This window comes from Microtus oregoni, unplaced genomic scaffold (assembly GCF_018167655.1).
Source record: "Microtus oregoni isolate MIOR12 unplaced genomic scaffold, Mior012 000054F_ref0000373, whole genome shotgun sequence".
NCBI lineage: Eukaryota > Metazoa > Chordata > Mammalia > Rodentia > Cricetidae > Microtus > Microtus oregoni.
Genome location: NW_024543830.1, coordinates 3,493,940 through 3,507,966, shown reverse-complemented (window position 1 = coordinate 3,507,966; position 14,027 = coordinate 3,493,940). Strand labels below are relative to the sequence as shown.

Genomic DNA, 14,027 nt, shown 5'->3' with positions numbered 1-14,027 from the left:
GCCACCTGCGCACAGAAGAAGCCTGGACGAGCACAGCCCGAGAGGATGGGCGCAGTGGGCTTCTCCCGCAGGAGCTGGAGGAGCAGGAACGAGCGGGAAAGGGGTGGTGAGCTCGAGGGCCGGGCCAAGAAGTGCCGGTGTCGGGTAGGGATGGATGAGGTCCTCTGTTGGCACTGGGCCGGCCGGCTGGGCTGGCGGGGTGCTCAGGATCGGCGCCCTCAAGGAATCGAGCCTCTCCCTCCGCACCCCCCGGAGGTGGCTAATTTAGCAAGGTATCCAGCACGCGCCGCTGCCGCTGCCCTCCAGTAAGTGTCGGGTGTTCAGAGCAGGGCGCTCCTCCAGGCGCAGGCGTGTGAGAGAAGGTTGCGGGCGTGAGGGGAGTTTGGGCGTCGTCGGAGAGGCGGTGGAAGGAGGCAGTCACAGGTTTGGTGGGGTGGGGCAAAAAGGCGAGGTTGTCAGGAGTGGGATTCGAACCCACGCCTCCAGGGGAGACTGCGACCTGAACGCAGCGCCTTAGACCGCTCGGCCATCCTGACTACGAGTGTGAACACGCGGCGGATCTGTCGTGTCGGGGCACCCGGGCTAGTGTGGGTCTGGGTGATCAAGCTGCAAGCGTGGAGCGGTGTCCACCGGGTCCACGTCGAGGTGTTACTAGGCGCCAAAGTCGTTCCCTGTCTCGTCCCGGTCCCGGTCCCGTTTCCAGTTTGGCTCCCCACACCACCCCAGCCCAGGCGGGACCACCCAGGAACGGGACCAGAGTCTCCCGCGGGCATGGGCGGGCCTAGGGGGCTGGGACGCGGTGGTCGCACGTGGCTGCGGGTCTGCGTCCTGGTGGGAGGGGCGTTTGGCCGCGTCGGGGAGACTTTGGGGATGGGTGCGGAGGTCCGCGGTGCTTCAGAGGGAGGGAGGGTGGCGTCGTCGTCGCCGTCCTCGTTAGTATAGTGGTGAGTATCCCCGCCTGTCACGCGGGAGACCGGGGTTCGATTCCCCGACGGGGAGACACATCATCCTTTTTAGCCAGACGGCGGCCCTTGGCCCGTTGGTCATCCTTGCTTGCTTGGTCCCTCGACCCAATGCCAGGACAGTGGTCCTCTGGCCCAAGAGCCGGGCTCGGGCCGCCCACTGCCAGGCGGGCCCACATGCCTCCCGGCCGTCGGGTCCCTAACCTGGCGCTTGGCCCAGGGCTCTGACGCCTGGGGAGGCGACTTCACACACACACACACACACACACACACACACACACACACACACACACTGAAGAGGCGGCCGGGCGTGTGTAAGAGCCGGGGGCGTGCGACCCTCGGTGCCTGAGCCACCGCTGTGCCAGGCGGCTCTGGGTGGTGACGTGCCCGCTCGGTGTTGTCCCGGCTGCTCCCTGGCTCCTGTGGCCCTTGTTGCGTGAGCTGCCCTGGCCCGGTTGCTGCAGTCAGGAGGCGAGAGCGCCGCGCAGCACAGGGTGGCATGGGATGGTGAGGAACAACGCGTGCTCGGCGGCGGAGGCCCAGTTGGGGTTGGCGTGGGTGTCGGTGTCTTCGTCGGTGTCGGCTTCGGCTTTGACTTTGAGGTTGGGGCAGGGTGGGAAGACCTGGTAGGCGACCGCGACATCGTCGCTGTCCGCTGGCTGGCGGCAGTCCCCTGCGTAGTGTGTGTGTCATCGTGTCAGTGTGAGTGTGAGTGAGTGTGTGTGTGTGTGTGTGTGTCATCGTGTCAGTACGGCGTTGGTGGTATAGTGGTGAGCATAGCTGCCTTCCAAGCAGTTGACCCGGGTTCGATTCCCGGCCAACGCACAGGATCCGCCTTTTGCCAAGGTTCAGGGCCGACAGTGGCCCTGTTCTGCGGCGACTCTCCGCCTGTCCCGAGACTGCACTGCGCCGTGGCGGGCCGAACGACCACACAATGGGAGGAGGTTCTAGACCTTTTGAGAGTGTGGCGTCTTAGCGGGAAGTGGCGCCCGGCTTGCCGGAGAAGCGACAGAGGGCACCGGGCACCAGACAGGGCAGGGAGGGGACGGGCAGGGCCAGGGGGCACGGGCAGGCGCCGATCGATCGCATGGGCGCCCAATGCCAGCCGCGTATTGCCGGCCGGGCAGGCGGGAGGGCGGTTGGGGCGAGCGGCTGGTAGTCAGTCAACTTGGCAGACTGGCTAAGATTCTGGCTGCCCACGAGAGGTGCGCACCGTCAGACTCTGTCCGTCGCTCCCTGGTGGTCTAGTGGTTAGGATTCGGCGCTCTCACCGCCGCGGCCCAGGTTCGATTCCCGGTCAGGGAAGTTTCTCTTCTTCCACTCTGTAACTCTCCCCTTTCTTGACACCTGTCAGGCCCCAACCTCACCTCTCTCACTTTTTGCCCAACAGCGTCGCCGCGACACCCTGCTGGCATCTTTGCCTCCGGACACCTCGCCACCTCGCCCCCTTCTTGACACTTGTCCTGCCCTGCCCTGCACGGGGGGGAGGCACTATCCCCACATCACCTCTCTTACCTATTGCCCAAGAGCGTCGCCGCCAGTCCCTGCTGCTCCGCTCCACTCGTAAGTACGTACACCCTCCCTTGCAACCCAACAGCCTGCAGCCTCACTGGCGCTTTCTACCCGCATACTCACCACCCTTTTCCTTGCTTCCCACTCACGCCCACCGTCTTTTCCTGCACACACCAAATCCTCAGGGCCTGTCCAGCTAAGCCCTGCTGCGGCCCGACACACCCAGCCTACACACCGCCATTATCACACCGACGACACACAAACACCCGACACGCAGCGCTCTCGCGCAAGCTTCCGACCCACTCATGGAGCCCACTGAGTCTCCACCTCACTCTATCGCCTGCTCTTAGGTCTCCAAGAAACAGTCTTGCTTGCCCTACCTGCCACACCTGCATCACACGCTCCCTGGGACCTTTCCTCTGCTCTTCACAACTGAGCGCCGACTTCAAGCAAATGCAGTGATTCGTTCCAGTCTACAGTGTGTGTGTGTGTGTGTGTGTGTGTGTGTGTGTGTGTGTGTGTAAATATGTCTGTCTCTCTCTGTCCTCTGTGTGTATGTGTGTGAGCGTAGGCATGCGTATCTTGCAAAACTCCAGGGTCTCTAAGTGATCGTTTATGGTGGCAGTGTTGATATGGAATCGGGAGGAGAGCGCGTGTCCGTCCGTGGGTGGGGGTGCTCTGTGGGGTGGTGTTGATTCGGTGCTGATAACAGACAGGGTGAATGCGGAAAGCACCTGGTGTGGTTACTAAGCTTCCGCATCGCCGCAGGGCGGACAGTGCCCGACCCTAGGCCCGATTTCCTAGAAAGCCCCCAGAACGGCTTGGGGGTAGCTGAGGCCAAGCCTGGCTCTTTTAAGGCCGCTGTTTCTGCGGCTCCTTGTGTGCGCGGACAAGCGGTGCAGGTACCTGTGTGAGTCGGGAAATTGGAGCGGAACCTCTGCCCACCTAGGTTTTGGGTCCGTTGCCGGGTGGGTCCCCTCGGTCGTAACCCTGTCAGCAGGTCCGGGGCACGGAGACAGATGGTGGTGTGCTTACCGCTGGGTTCGGCTCCGCCTCGATGGAAGGCATAGTCTGTGCCCACTCGGGGGGGTGGGGGGGGGCAGACACGCCTTTTTCCCACCCGACCTCAACCCAGTCCCGCCCTGAAGCCTTCCCAATAAATGACACGGAGAGATACCCGTGTCGAGCTGGATCTGGGAAGGGTCTGTCCAGCAAGCTGCCGGGCCAGTTGTGTGGTTCCCATGAAAAGGCTATGGGAAAAAAAAGACATCGGAGAAGCCTACGCTGGCAGGTGTCCGAATGGGGCCGTCGCATGCCAAAGGCAAGGATCCACGCTTGCCTCTATGCTCCCTGGTTTCTCCTCAGCTCGGCCCTTCTGGCTGGAAAGAGGGACTCTGCTTGGAGAAAAGGTCTTTCTAGCATGTGCCTGCGATGAACGATCGAATGATTGCTGTGGGACAGACAGCAGACAGGCGGTAGGGATGGTGGTTGGGGTGCGGGGGCAGAGCCGGGGTGGTTGTGGTCAGGGGCGTGCCATCCTCGGGCACGTGGTCCTGAGGTGTAGGGCAGCAGGCTGAGCAAGCCAGGTGGGAGCACCTCCCCCACCGACAGCTACCTACCGCATCAGGTCCTGCCTCTGCTTTCCTACCGGGGCTGCCCTCTGTGAGGGACTTAGGAGCCCAAGAAACCGACACTTCTCCGCCCAAGCTGCCTTTGGTCGTGGTGTTTGATGGCAACAATCCCAAGCCTGACTCAGACTGAAATCGGTACCAGGAGTGGGGTATTGCTGGGACAGAGCCGATCCCGTGCTTTCGGGAATAAAAGGAGTTCTTGGGGATGAACAAGAAAGGAATGGTTATGGTTCAAAAAAACGCCGGCTTGCCGGGCGGTGGTGGCGCACGCCTTTAATCCCAGCACTCGGGAGGGAGAGGCAGGCGGATCTCTGAGAGTTCGAGGCCAGCCTAGTCTACAAAGGGAGTTTCAGGACAGGCTCCGAAGCTACAGAGAAATCCTGTCTCAAAAAACCAAAAAAAAAAACAAAAAAAAAAAAACAAAAAACCGCCGGCTTCTGTGCTGCGTTGGGGCAGGGTCAACCGTGCTGCTTGTTTCTGGAGAACTTAACAAAACCCTGCACTCATCTGGGAAGAGAGACTCTCAGCTGAGCAGATGCCTCCATGAGAGGATGAGTGGTCTTTCCCCCCCCCTTTTTTAAAATTGATATTCAGTGAGCTCTACATTTTTCTCTGCTCTCCTCTCTGCCTCTCCCTTCCCCGCTTCAACCTTCCCCCAAGGTCCCCATGCTCCCAATTTACTCAGGAGGTCTTGTCTTTTTCTACTCTCTACTTCCCATATAGATTAGATCTATGTAAGTCTCTCTTAGTGTCCTCATTGTTGTCTAAGGTCTCTGGGATTGTGGTTTGTAGGCTGGCTTTCTTTGCTTTATGTTTAAAAACCACCTATGAGTGAATACATGTGATAATCTTTCTTGTCTGGGTTACCTCACTCTAAATAACGCTTTCTAGCTCCATCCATTTTCCTGCAAAATTCAAGCTGTTGAGTTTTTTTTTTCTTTCTGCTGTGTAGTACTCCATTGTGTAAATGTACCACATTTTCCTTACCCATTTTTCGATCGAGGGGCATTTAGGTTGTTCACAGTTTCTGGCTATGACAAACAAAGCTACTATGAACATAGTTGAGCACATGTCCTTGTGGCATGATTGAGCATCTTTTGGACATATACCCAAAAGTGGTATTACTGGGTCTTGAGGAAGGTTGTTTCCTAATTTTCTGAGAAATCGCCACACTGACATCCAAAGTGTTGTACCCACCAGCTTGCATTCCCACCAGCAATGCAGAAGTGTTCCCTTTTCCCCACAACCTCTCCAGCATAAGCTGTCATCAGTGTTTTTTATCTTGGTCATTCTTTCAGGTATAAGATGGAAACTCAGAGTTGTTTTGATTTGTATTTCTCTGATGACTAAGGATGTTGAGCATTTCCTTAAGTGTCTTTCAGCCATTTTAGATTCCTCTGTTGAGAGTTCTCTGTTTATGTCTTTACTCCATTTTTTTTATTGGATTATGTGTTGTTTTGGTGTCCAATTTCTTTTCTTTTCTTTTTTTTTTTTTTTTTGGTTTTTCAAGACAGGGCTTCTCTGTGGCTTTGGAGTCTGTCCTGGAACTAGCTCTGTAGACCAGGCTGGCCTTGAACTCACAGAGATCCGCCTGTCTCTGCCTCGCGAGTGCTGGGTTAAAGGCGTGCGCCACCACCGCCCGGCCTCAAGGTTTCTCTAAGTTACACATTTGATCAGAATATGACGTGATCCTGGTCCCTACTCAGAAATAAATGTGCAGGAAACACAGCAGATGGTCCCAGGACCTGCTAGTGGAGATCAGGCTGTCTCTGCTCCCATCCATTTCCAACGCCCCCTTAACCCAACGCTTCCATACCTCAAAACCACCACCACCACCACCACCAGCAGCAGCCAGGGTAAAATCCCCATCTCTAAGCCACCACGTTGGGTCTCTCTTGCTCGGCTACCTTGTTTGAGCTGTGACTGCCAACAAGAGTCAACTGAAGAGCCCCACTTGGTTCTGTTCCTGGGTTCTCTTTAGACAAAAAAAAAAAAAAAAAACAAAAACTGCGGTGGTCACGACCACTCCCACTCGCCTTTGTTCAGGCTGGTCAAGGACTGACAAGTGGCAGAGGGCAGTCTGTCTCCTGTGGTGAGACAGGCCCTTTCTCTGCCGGTGGGCGGTGGTTGAGTCCGGTGACAGGTGAGTGAACGTTTTCGTTCGTGGTACCCACCGCAGTCGAGCACAAAGAGGATTAGGACCGCAGGAAGGGACACACGGTCCTAGACTTGGGAGGCCAGAGAAGGTGCGCAACACAGAGTCTGGACACCCTGAGCTCGCTGGAGAAGGCTTTGAGCATTACCGGTCGATTGGGCCCGGATAGGGAAGCTAAGCTCCCCGGACAGACGACTTGCCAATGAGCAGCCTACATGAGCCTAGGTCTCAGAAGGCCAGGAGCCAGTGCGGAACCTGCGAGGAAGAGCCATCTTGGCACAGGAGAACATTCAATAGAGTTGCTGCGCGGAGTCGACTTCCCTAAGTTTGCGTCTGTTCCTCATGGGTAGGGATTGTGTATGGGTGAGAGAGAATGAGAAACTACTCTTCACGGTCACTGGGTACTTAATTTAGTAGTGCCAAATGACAGTCTTCTTTCTCTGTACAATTACCGGGGGAGAGCGCGAACGCAGTCCCCCACTAACAGAAATTATGCAGTCAAGTTTCCCACATTTGGGGAAATCGCAGGGGTCAACACACCCCAAGTGCAATGGGTGGGCCTCGCCCTGGGAGAACCACCTACGTGATCATGGTGTCTCCCCTGCCAGGTAAGTATGCTTTCTTCCCTCGCAGCGCCCACTCAGCCCCACCGGCCCTCCGCTCTTAACACACGGTCACTTAACCGTGCCTGCTCCACGGTCTCCCCGGAAGCCTACTCGATTCTTGCGACCCGCTCCCACCCGCGGACCCGCGCTTCTTTTCTTCCACGCCAGTAGAGATCCTAAACATCGTTCGCGTTTTCGCAGTCGGTACGGACCCGGCAGCCCCTGCGCGACCCTTATCTGCATAGGCTCCGCCCACATTCGTGGCCTCAAGAAGGACGTCATCCCTGTCCCTGGCCAACAAACGTACCCGCCACCTGGGAGGTAACGATGTCATCTTGCTCGGCTCCTTCTGGTACCTAATCTGTATAGATGACGCCCATCACCGACCCAGGGGAGATGCCATGCCCCTCCTCTTCACTCCATTGCCTTGTTGAACTTGTCTGCTTGCGGAGAGCTGGAGTGTTGAAGACCCAGAGACAAATCATCTTGAATTATCTTAAACCCCTAAATAGTCGCCTATGTCAGGCAGTTGGGAGAGAATCTGCAACACACCATCTTAGCCTGCAGAGAAGTGGTTCTCAACGTGTGGGTCGCAACCCCTTAAGTGGTCGCCTACGACCATCGGGAAACAGCGAAAATTACATTGCGATTCATAACAGTAGCAAAATTACAATTATGAAGTAGTAAGGAAAATAATTGTATGGCTGGAGTCACCACAACATGAGGAACTGTATTAAAGGGTCCCAGCGTTAGGAAGGTTGAGACCACTGCTGTAGTGTTATCGCTGTTAAAATCTTAACAGGGAGTTGGCAAAAGCCACAACATATTAAATGAGACCACGTTGAACTATGGCACATGTGGTAAGAAATTTCTTGGGAAGAGTGGGCTGGTGTCCACCTTTAATCTCAGCCCTCAGAGGCAGCCTGGCAATTTTGTTTCCGTTTTAAAACAAAAAGCAAGGTATCCAAAAGTCTGTTGTAACCAACAAAAGTACAAACATAAATTGGGGGGTGAAAGGAAAGAGGGGACACCAACCAGGGAGTCACCTGCAGACGCTTGCTTCTGTTATTTAAGCAAATGAAATCAGGGACCTAATGTGGCTTTCGCTTTTGGTACAGATGAAGCGCAGGACTCCTGATGTGTGTTGTGTAGGGAATATCACCATCCCCCGCCACCACGACTCCTGATGTGTGTTGTGTAGGGAATATCACCATCCCCCGCCACCCCCCGTGGGGTGCAGACTGTGAGCAGTTTATTCCCAAAAGTGAAAAGGTGCTGCCTAGAAATGCATCGAATGGAGGAGTGGCTTCTACAGTCGTCTGCAGCATACATTTATTTAAATGCAACCAGAATCTTTGGAACTCAAGTACAGGCCCTTAGAACTTTCCTGTAGGATAGGGATATGCACTGTAATTCCTATATCACCCAGTGGACAGGCAGCATGGGAGTCTAGTACACTCATGCACAGTCTTTTGATTTGGAGCTACCCAGCGATTAACTAACTGTAGGTTTAAGAGGGACTGCACACTCACACAGCCCTTTTCTTTCTCTTTGAAATAGGAGTATGTATAATTGCCGCGCCAGCGCAGCCTGGATGCCAAGACTGGCGGGGCGGGTGTGTGTGTGTGTGTGTGTGTGTGTGTGTGTGTGTGTGCTGGGATTGAGACACGGAGGCTTCTTTTCAGGTGGAAGAACAGCTACCTTTATTTTGCCCCAGCCTTTCATACCTCTACTGCTTCTGTGGAAAACCACCAGCCAGAAAGAACAGAAACATCCTTGTCAATTACGGACCACAAAGAAGTTCCGCTGTAGGTCAGGGGGAGTGAGGGCAGCTAGATCACAACATATATAATAAGAGGTTTAATAAGAGGCAAGTAAACTGGAAAACCAGGGGAGTTTGAGAATGTGGTTCCCCACTCAAGAATACCTCGTGCGTCTTCCTAAAGTCGAGGTGTAGAATTAGGGTCCTTTTCCTTTGGTTGTTTCTGTCTGGTTTCTCTGTTCTCTGAAGCTGTGCTGTGGGGGAGACTGAGCTGAATGGGCTTCCTTAGGAACTGCTTGGTTCTGAGACCCTGAACTCCTGTCAACCGGTAGCGCTGTAGATGAAGAGGAATGGGGGCAGTGGCACTAACCAGATCCTGATTCCCACCCTACTCACGGCAGGGAAGCAAACACTGGCCTTGGATTATTCTCAACTACTGGAAAGGAAAGCAGGCTTCGTAAAGACGGGCGGCTCTCGAGGCAAGGGGGGAATCACTGGAACTATCTGGATTTTCTTCTCCCTGGACAAGCAGCATGGCAGAAATCTAAGAGGTCTCTCTGGCCAGGCTTCCTTGGAGCTTAGTGTAGGACGCCCCAGAAAGCAATTGCGATTGTTGGAGGGCTCCGAAGTGCCTGTTAGTTTCTGCTCAAAACATGCAGTGTTGCTACCTGCAGGCAGCTGCGCTGTGCACTCAGCTGCATTCTGAGGGATGTAGCAACTTCTTCCTGGTAGAAACATTCCATGCTGGCTGGCATGGGGTGAGGACTCCTTAAGACACAGGATGCTCTACAGGGAGAGGAAAGGCTTCTAGCTTTCATGAGCCGTCACCCCTTTCCCACACTCCTGTAACACTGACTTGAGTGGTATCCTTACTTAGGTCTGGTAAACTTCCAGGGAGGCTTTTCAGAGCCACGAGTTTGAACTGGAATTAGCATTTCCCGTCTAATGAGCTGAAACTTCAGTGTCATGACAGGCAGAATTCGAAGGAATTCAGTGGGACAAGAGCCAAAACTTCTTGAGGGGCAAACCTGGCCCAGACTGATAGGGGAGAGGACTTGGGTTTTTTCATTGCCTAGCATGTAGGAGGCCATTTCCTCCTCCTGAACACTGAGAAATACACAAGATACTGTATTTACAGTTTACGTATGGAGATAGTGGATTGCATTGCTGTCAGTGAAAATGGAGATGGATGGGATGGATTCTTTTGTTTATTGTGCTGTCAAGTACCACCAGCAGGGTGCATTGGTGGTTCAGTGGTAGAATTCTCGCCTCCCACGCGGGAGACCCGGGTTCGATTCCCGGCCAGTGCAGTCTAAATTTTTTCTTCTTTCCCTTCTGCCTACCACCCACCTGTAAGGTTTTCTGGTGTGAGCAGAGAAAACAGGATTAGGACCCAGTTCCATTCTTTCAGACTGTTTTTGGCTGAAACGTTGGCAGCGAATTTGACTAATAGAGGCTCAAGCAGATAAGTAATGTCTTCCGTGTGTCAAAGAGTCCAGGCACAAGCTTACAGATACAGAATATCGAATATCACCACCACAGCTCTTTTTTTTTTTTTTTTTTTTTTTTTTTTTTTTTTTTTGGTTTTTTCGAGACAGGGTTTCTCTGTGGTTTTTGGAGCCTGTCCTGGAACTAGCTCTTGTAGACCAGGCTGGTCTCGAACTCACAGAGATCCGCCTGCCTCTGCCTCCCGAGTGCTGGGATTAAAGGCGTGCGCCACCACCGCCCGGCCCACAGCTGTTTTCAAGTTCTTCCTGTTTCCGTTCAGACACCTTAGCCTGAGGTTTTTATTCTCATGGCAGAAGATGCCCACACACCGACATTCTAGGCAGGAAAAAGAGGATAAGACGGGCAGGTAGAAGGCATTCAAACATTTTTATTCAGAGGCTTCCGCCTATCTCTTTTAAACCATAGCAGGGAAGGGGGTTACTACCAGGTTTGTGGGAGTTAAAACCAACACAAGCCTTTAACCCCAGCATTCTGGAGTCAGAGACAGGAGAATCTCTGTGAGTTCTAAATCAGCCTGATTTAGGCCAGCCAGAGCTAAATAGTGCGGTCCTATCTCAAAAAAACAACCAGAAAGGTTTTCATCCCTAGGGATCCTGTCCTGAGGTTTCGGTATTACTGAATTGTAGCTTTTAAGTAAGAAGTTTTGGATAAGGGTTCCAATGTCTCACCAGCGCAAAAATTCTTCTGGGCGAGGACAACAGCCCAGATTAAATTCCATCAAGAAATTCTCTAATAAGGAGCGGGAGGAGGGGGCGTTCAGACTGAGAACTGTTCGAAGAATCCAGGTTTGATGCTCAGCAACCACAGAAGAATTCTCGATCTCCTCTCTTTCCTGTAGCTCCGCGTGACGACTCATCAAAAACCCTTCCGAACTCTTATCAGTTATTTTTCTATCAGCTACCTTTCGTGACAAATGATAAGAAGAAAGCCTGAACGCAGCTCCAGATATACTACGAGTTATGCAGCCGACTTCCCCGCTTTTGTGGAAGTCTCAGGTATCAGCACACGCCAATGGCACTGAGTCTCCAGGAAAATCCCCCTCGGGATAACAGTGCTTTCCCCACCGGGTGAGTATTCTGTTTCCACCCCCAGCCCCGACTCACCCCAGGAGCCCTGCCCTCTGAACGCACTGACGCTTTGCCCCGCAAGCTAGCGGACCTCCCCGCTCACACACGCTTCTCCTGCGCTCCTCTGTCACCCACTGACCCACGCTCTCTCCCACACCGTGCGAATTTCCTCGCGCTTCCAAAGTGAGTGCGGACACGGCACCACATGCACCCCTAATTTTCATAGTTCTCACTTCGCTCTAACTCCACCGATGGCTTCGACTCTCAAGAAAACGCCTCGCTCCTCGTCCGGACCTTTGATGCCTTGGATTCCTGGATGGGACTCAGCAATTCGGGTGTTAGTGAACAACACGGTCTTTCAGGTTCCTTATATGGTAACTGACTCGAGGGAGCAACTGGCATGCTAGCTCCATTTCTTCACTGAACATCTCAATCATGACAGCAGTTAGTCATCTTGAGATTTCCTGAGTAGATGCTCTGCGGTTGCGCTTAGGGAAAGAAGAAAGCAAATGGGTTTCAGCAGAAAAAAACCTTTCTGGTTTTTAGACACTAGACACTTTGACTTATAGCGACTTGGGAAGATGAAAACTGCAGATTCCTGGATCTAATGCCAAGAGATGTGTGCTTCCTGCTGTGCCCCAATGCACAGCACAGCACAGCGGGCAACAGAGGGTGGGGAGCCCATAGTCATTCCTTTTCTGCTCGCTTCACCGCTCCCGAGGGTCTGTCATTTTCTCTTCCTCCCCACACACCCCTTTCTTCCTCCTCTTTCTTTTCCTCTGTCCCCCTTTTCCTCTGTCTCTTCGTTTAGAAAATTGTTTTAAAGTAAACATTACTGAAGGGAAAGCAAGCATGTGCCTCTCAGGAATTTGTCAAGTGTTAGGAAAAAAGTTGAGGGGACCAGGAGAAAAAGCCTACACTATCCCTCGAGGATTCATCCATGAAACTGAACCTCCACCGTGTGCACTCTGGCTGCCATTAAAGTAGACGTGCCACTGTGGTTCCTGGTCCTTTTGCGGCAACATCCTGCTTGACAGTGGGAGAGTATGCCGGAGATTCAACAGTGACTCCAGACCTGGCCACAGTGAGGAAGGGGACGAGAAGCAATGTGCAGAGAGCTCAAGCACAGCAGCCTGGTGAGACAGCATTTACACCGGAAGCCCTGCCCCACCCTCCTTTAGAAAGCCTAGGTACTCCGTAGATTAGAGGAGAAAGACCACTAAAGCAAGTCATGGCCAAATTAATTAGAAGTCTTTTAAAATTTGTGGACACGGGCTGTTTCTCCCTAAAGACAGGGTTCAAGAGTTCAGCACTAGACATGGGGAAGATAAGGGATTTTATAGTTCAGAAGTAGGGGGTCCCAAACAGGTAGAGTCACAGAGGTTGGTCATAATAACCTCCTGAAACAAAGACATGGTTACAACGTAGTCGTAACAGGTGGTCATAACTTTTTGAAGCAAAGGCATGGCTGTCATTTCCTGAAGCAGGCAGCCCAGAACAATTTGTAATTAAGCTTACAGTGGGGCATAGCCCCGTCCTAGAGAAATAGGGATAACTGTAAACAGGAATGAACCAAGTTTGTTTTCTGCTGTACAATGGCTCTCGAGCCTAGGATGGAACCAGGCTGGTTCAGCAGCAGCTGTGAAGAGAGGACCAACTAAGACGGAAGATGAAGAAGGAAGAAGAAATGCCCCTGGTCATTTCACAGGCGCTGTCTCCTAGACCCTCTCTCCATGGCTCTTCTGCAGTGTCCAAAAGGCTGGAAATGACCCTTGGTGTGAGTACAGCCAAGCCATAACATAAACCCTACCATGTGGCTATGGTGCAGGCATCTCCACTATAGAAATAAACATCTGTGGAAGCCACCAAATAACCAGGAAAACAATCCGGTTTTTTAAAAAATTTGGAACAGTGTAAGCAACATAGTGCGCAAACTAAGTAAGATGTGCTCTTTTCCCAAGCAATAAAGTGGGGCGTGGTGTGGTGGCCCACACTTGTAGGCCCGGAGACTAAGTCGAAAAATTGAGTTCCAGGGCTGGAGAGATGGCTCGGTGGTTAAGAGCACTGACTGCTCTTCCAAAGGTCCTGAGTTCAATTCCCAGCAACCACATGGTGGCTCACAACCATCTATAATGGAATCTGGTGCCCTCTTCAGGCCTGCAGGCGTACATGCAAGCAGAATACTGTATACATAGTAGATAAATAAATCTTAAAAAAAAAAAAAAAAGAAAGAAAAAAAATTGAGTTCCGGACCAGTGTGGAATTCACAAAATCTAACATAAAATGTGGCAGTACTAGCACTGTGTGCAGTTGAGTGGTCATGCTGATGTTCTCTGTGCTGGTAACATCGTTGCCAGAGCAATCACTTAAAATTCAGGTACCTTGCTACTCTTGGAATGTCTCTGTCCACTACCTCATTTTGCAGATGAAAGGGAGGGGGGGCACATGACTTAGGGGTCCGAGGCTTAGCAAAGAGATAAAGATCTGTTGATCTAGAACTGGGCAGAAGGGCAGCAGTTTCAGGAATTTGTGAGTCTTACAGGTTTAACACGGATATCCCACCAGCAGGGTTAGGTGGCCCGAACCTTAGGAAGGTATCATTTTTTCGTGTTTATCCATCTGTAATTGACGATTGTGTTTATCTGTCAGACCTTGATAGAGGGGGAAAAAAGCTGTTTAAAATGACAGTAGGTGTCCCGAGGTAGGTGTGAACTTTGAACATTTCAATTAACTGTCCTCTGCAGGGCTGTACTCTTACAGAGGGTGTGGGCACCACAGACCAGACGGCACCTCCCGGATGCTACTGGATCCTGCTGTCTCCAGA

The 14,027-nt window shown here is 52.6% G+C and overlaps 6 non-coding genes across 6 annotated transcripts; 4 read left to right on the top strand and 2 right to left on the bottom strand.

Moving 5' to 3' along the window:
• Positions 1 to 453: 453 nt before the first annotated feature.
• On the bottom strand, positions 454 to 536 carry Trnal-cag. The gene has a single exon. It is a non-coding gene; the product is annotated as a tRNA-Leu (tRNA).
• Positions 537 to 927: 391 nt separating this feature from the next.
• Positions 928 to 999, top strand: Trnad-guc. The gene has a single exon. It is a non-coding gene; the product is annotated as a tRNA-Asp (tRNA).
• Positions 1,000 to 1,715: 716 nt separating this feature from the next.
• On the top strand, positions 1,716 to 1,787 carry Trnag-ucc. Its single transcript has one exon. It is a non-coding gene; the product is annotated as a tRNA-Gly (tRNA).
• A 408-nt stretch (positions 1,788 to 2,195) lies between these two features.
• Trnae-cuc lies at positions 2,196 to 2,267 on the top strand. The gene has a single exon. It is a non-coding gene; the product is annotated as a tRNA-Glu (tRNA).
• A 4,445-nt stretch (positions 2,268 to 6,712) lies between these two features.
• LOC121438111 lies at positions 6,713 to 6,876 on the bottom strand. Its single transcript, XR_005973056.1, has one exon. It is a non-coding gene; the product is annotated as a U1 spliceosomal RNA (small nuclear RNA).
• Positions 6,877 to 9,866: 2,990 nt separating this feature from the next.
• Positions 9,867 to 9,937, top strand: Trnag-ccc. Its single transcript has one exon. It is a non-coding gene; the product is annotated as a tRNA-Gly (tRNA).
• Positions 9,938 to 14,027: the final 4,090 nt, after the last annotated feature.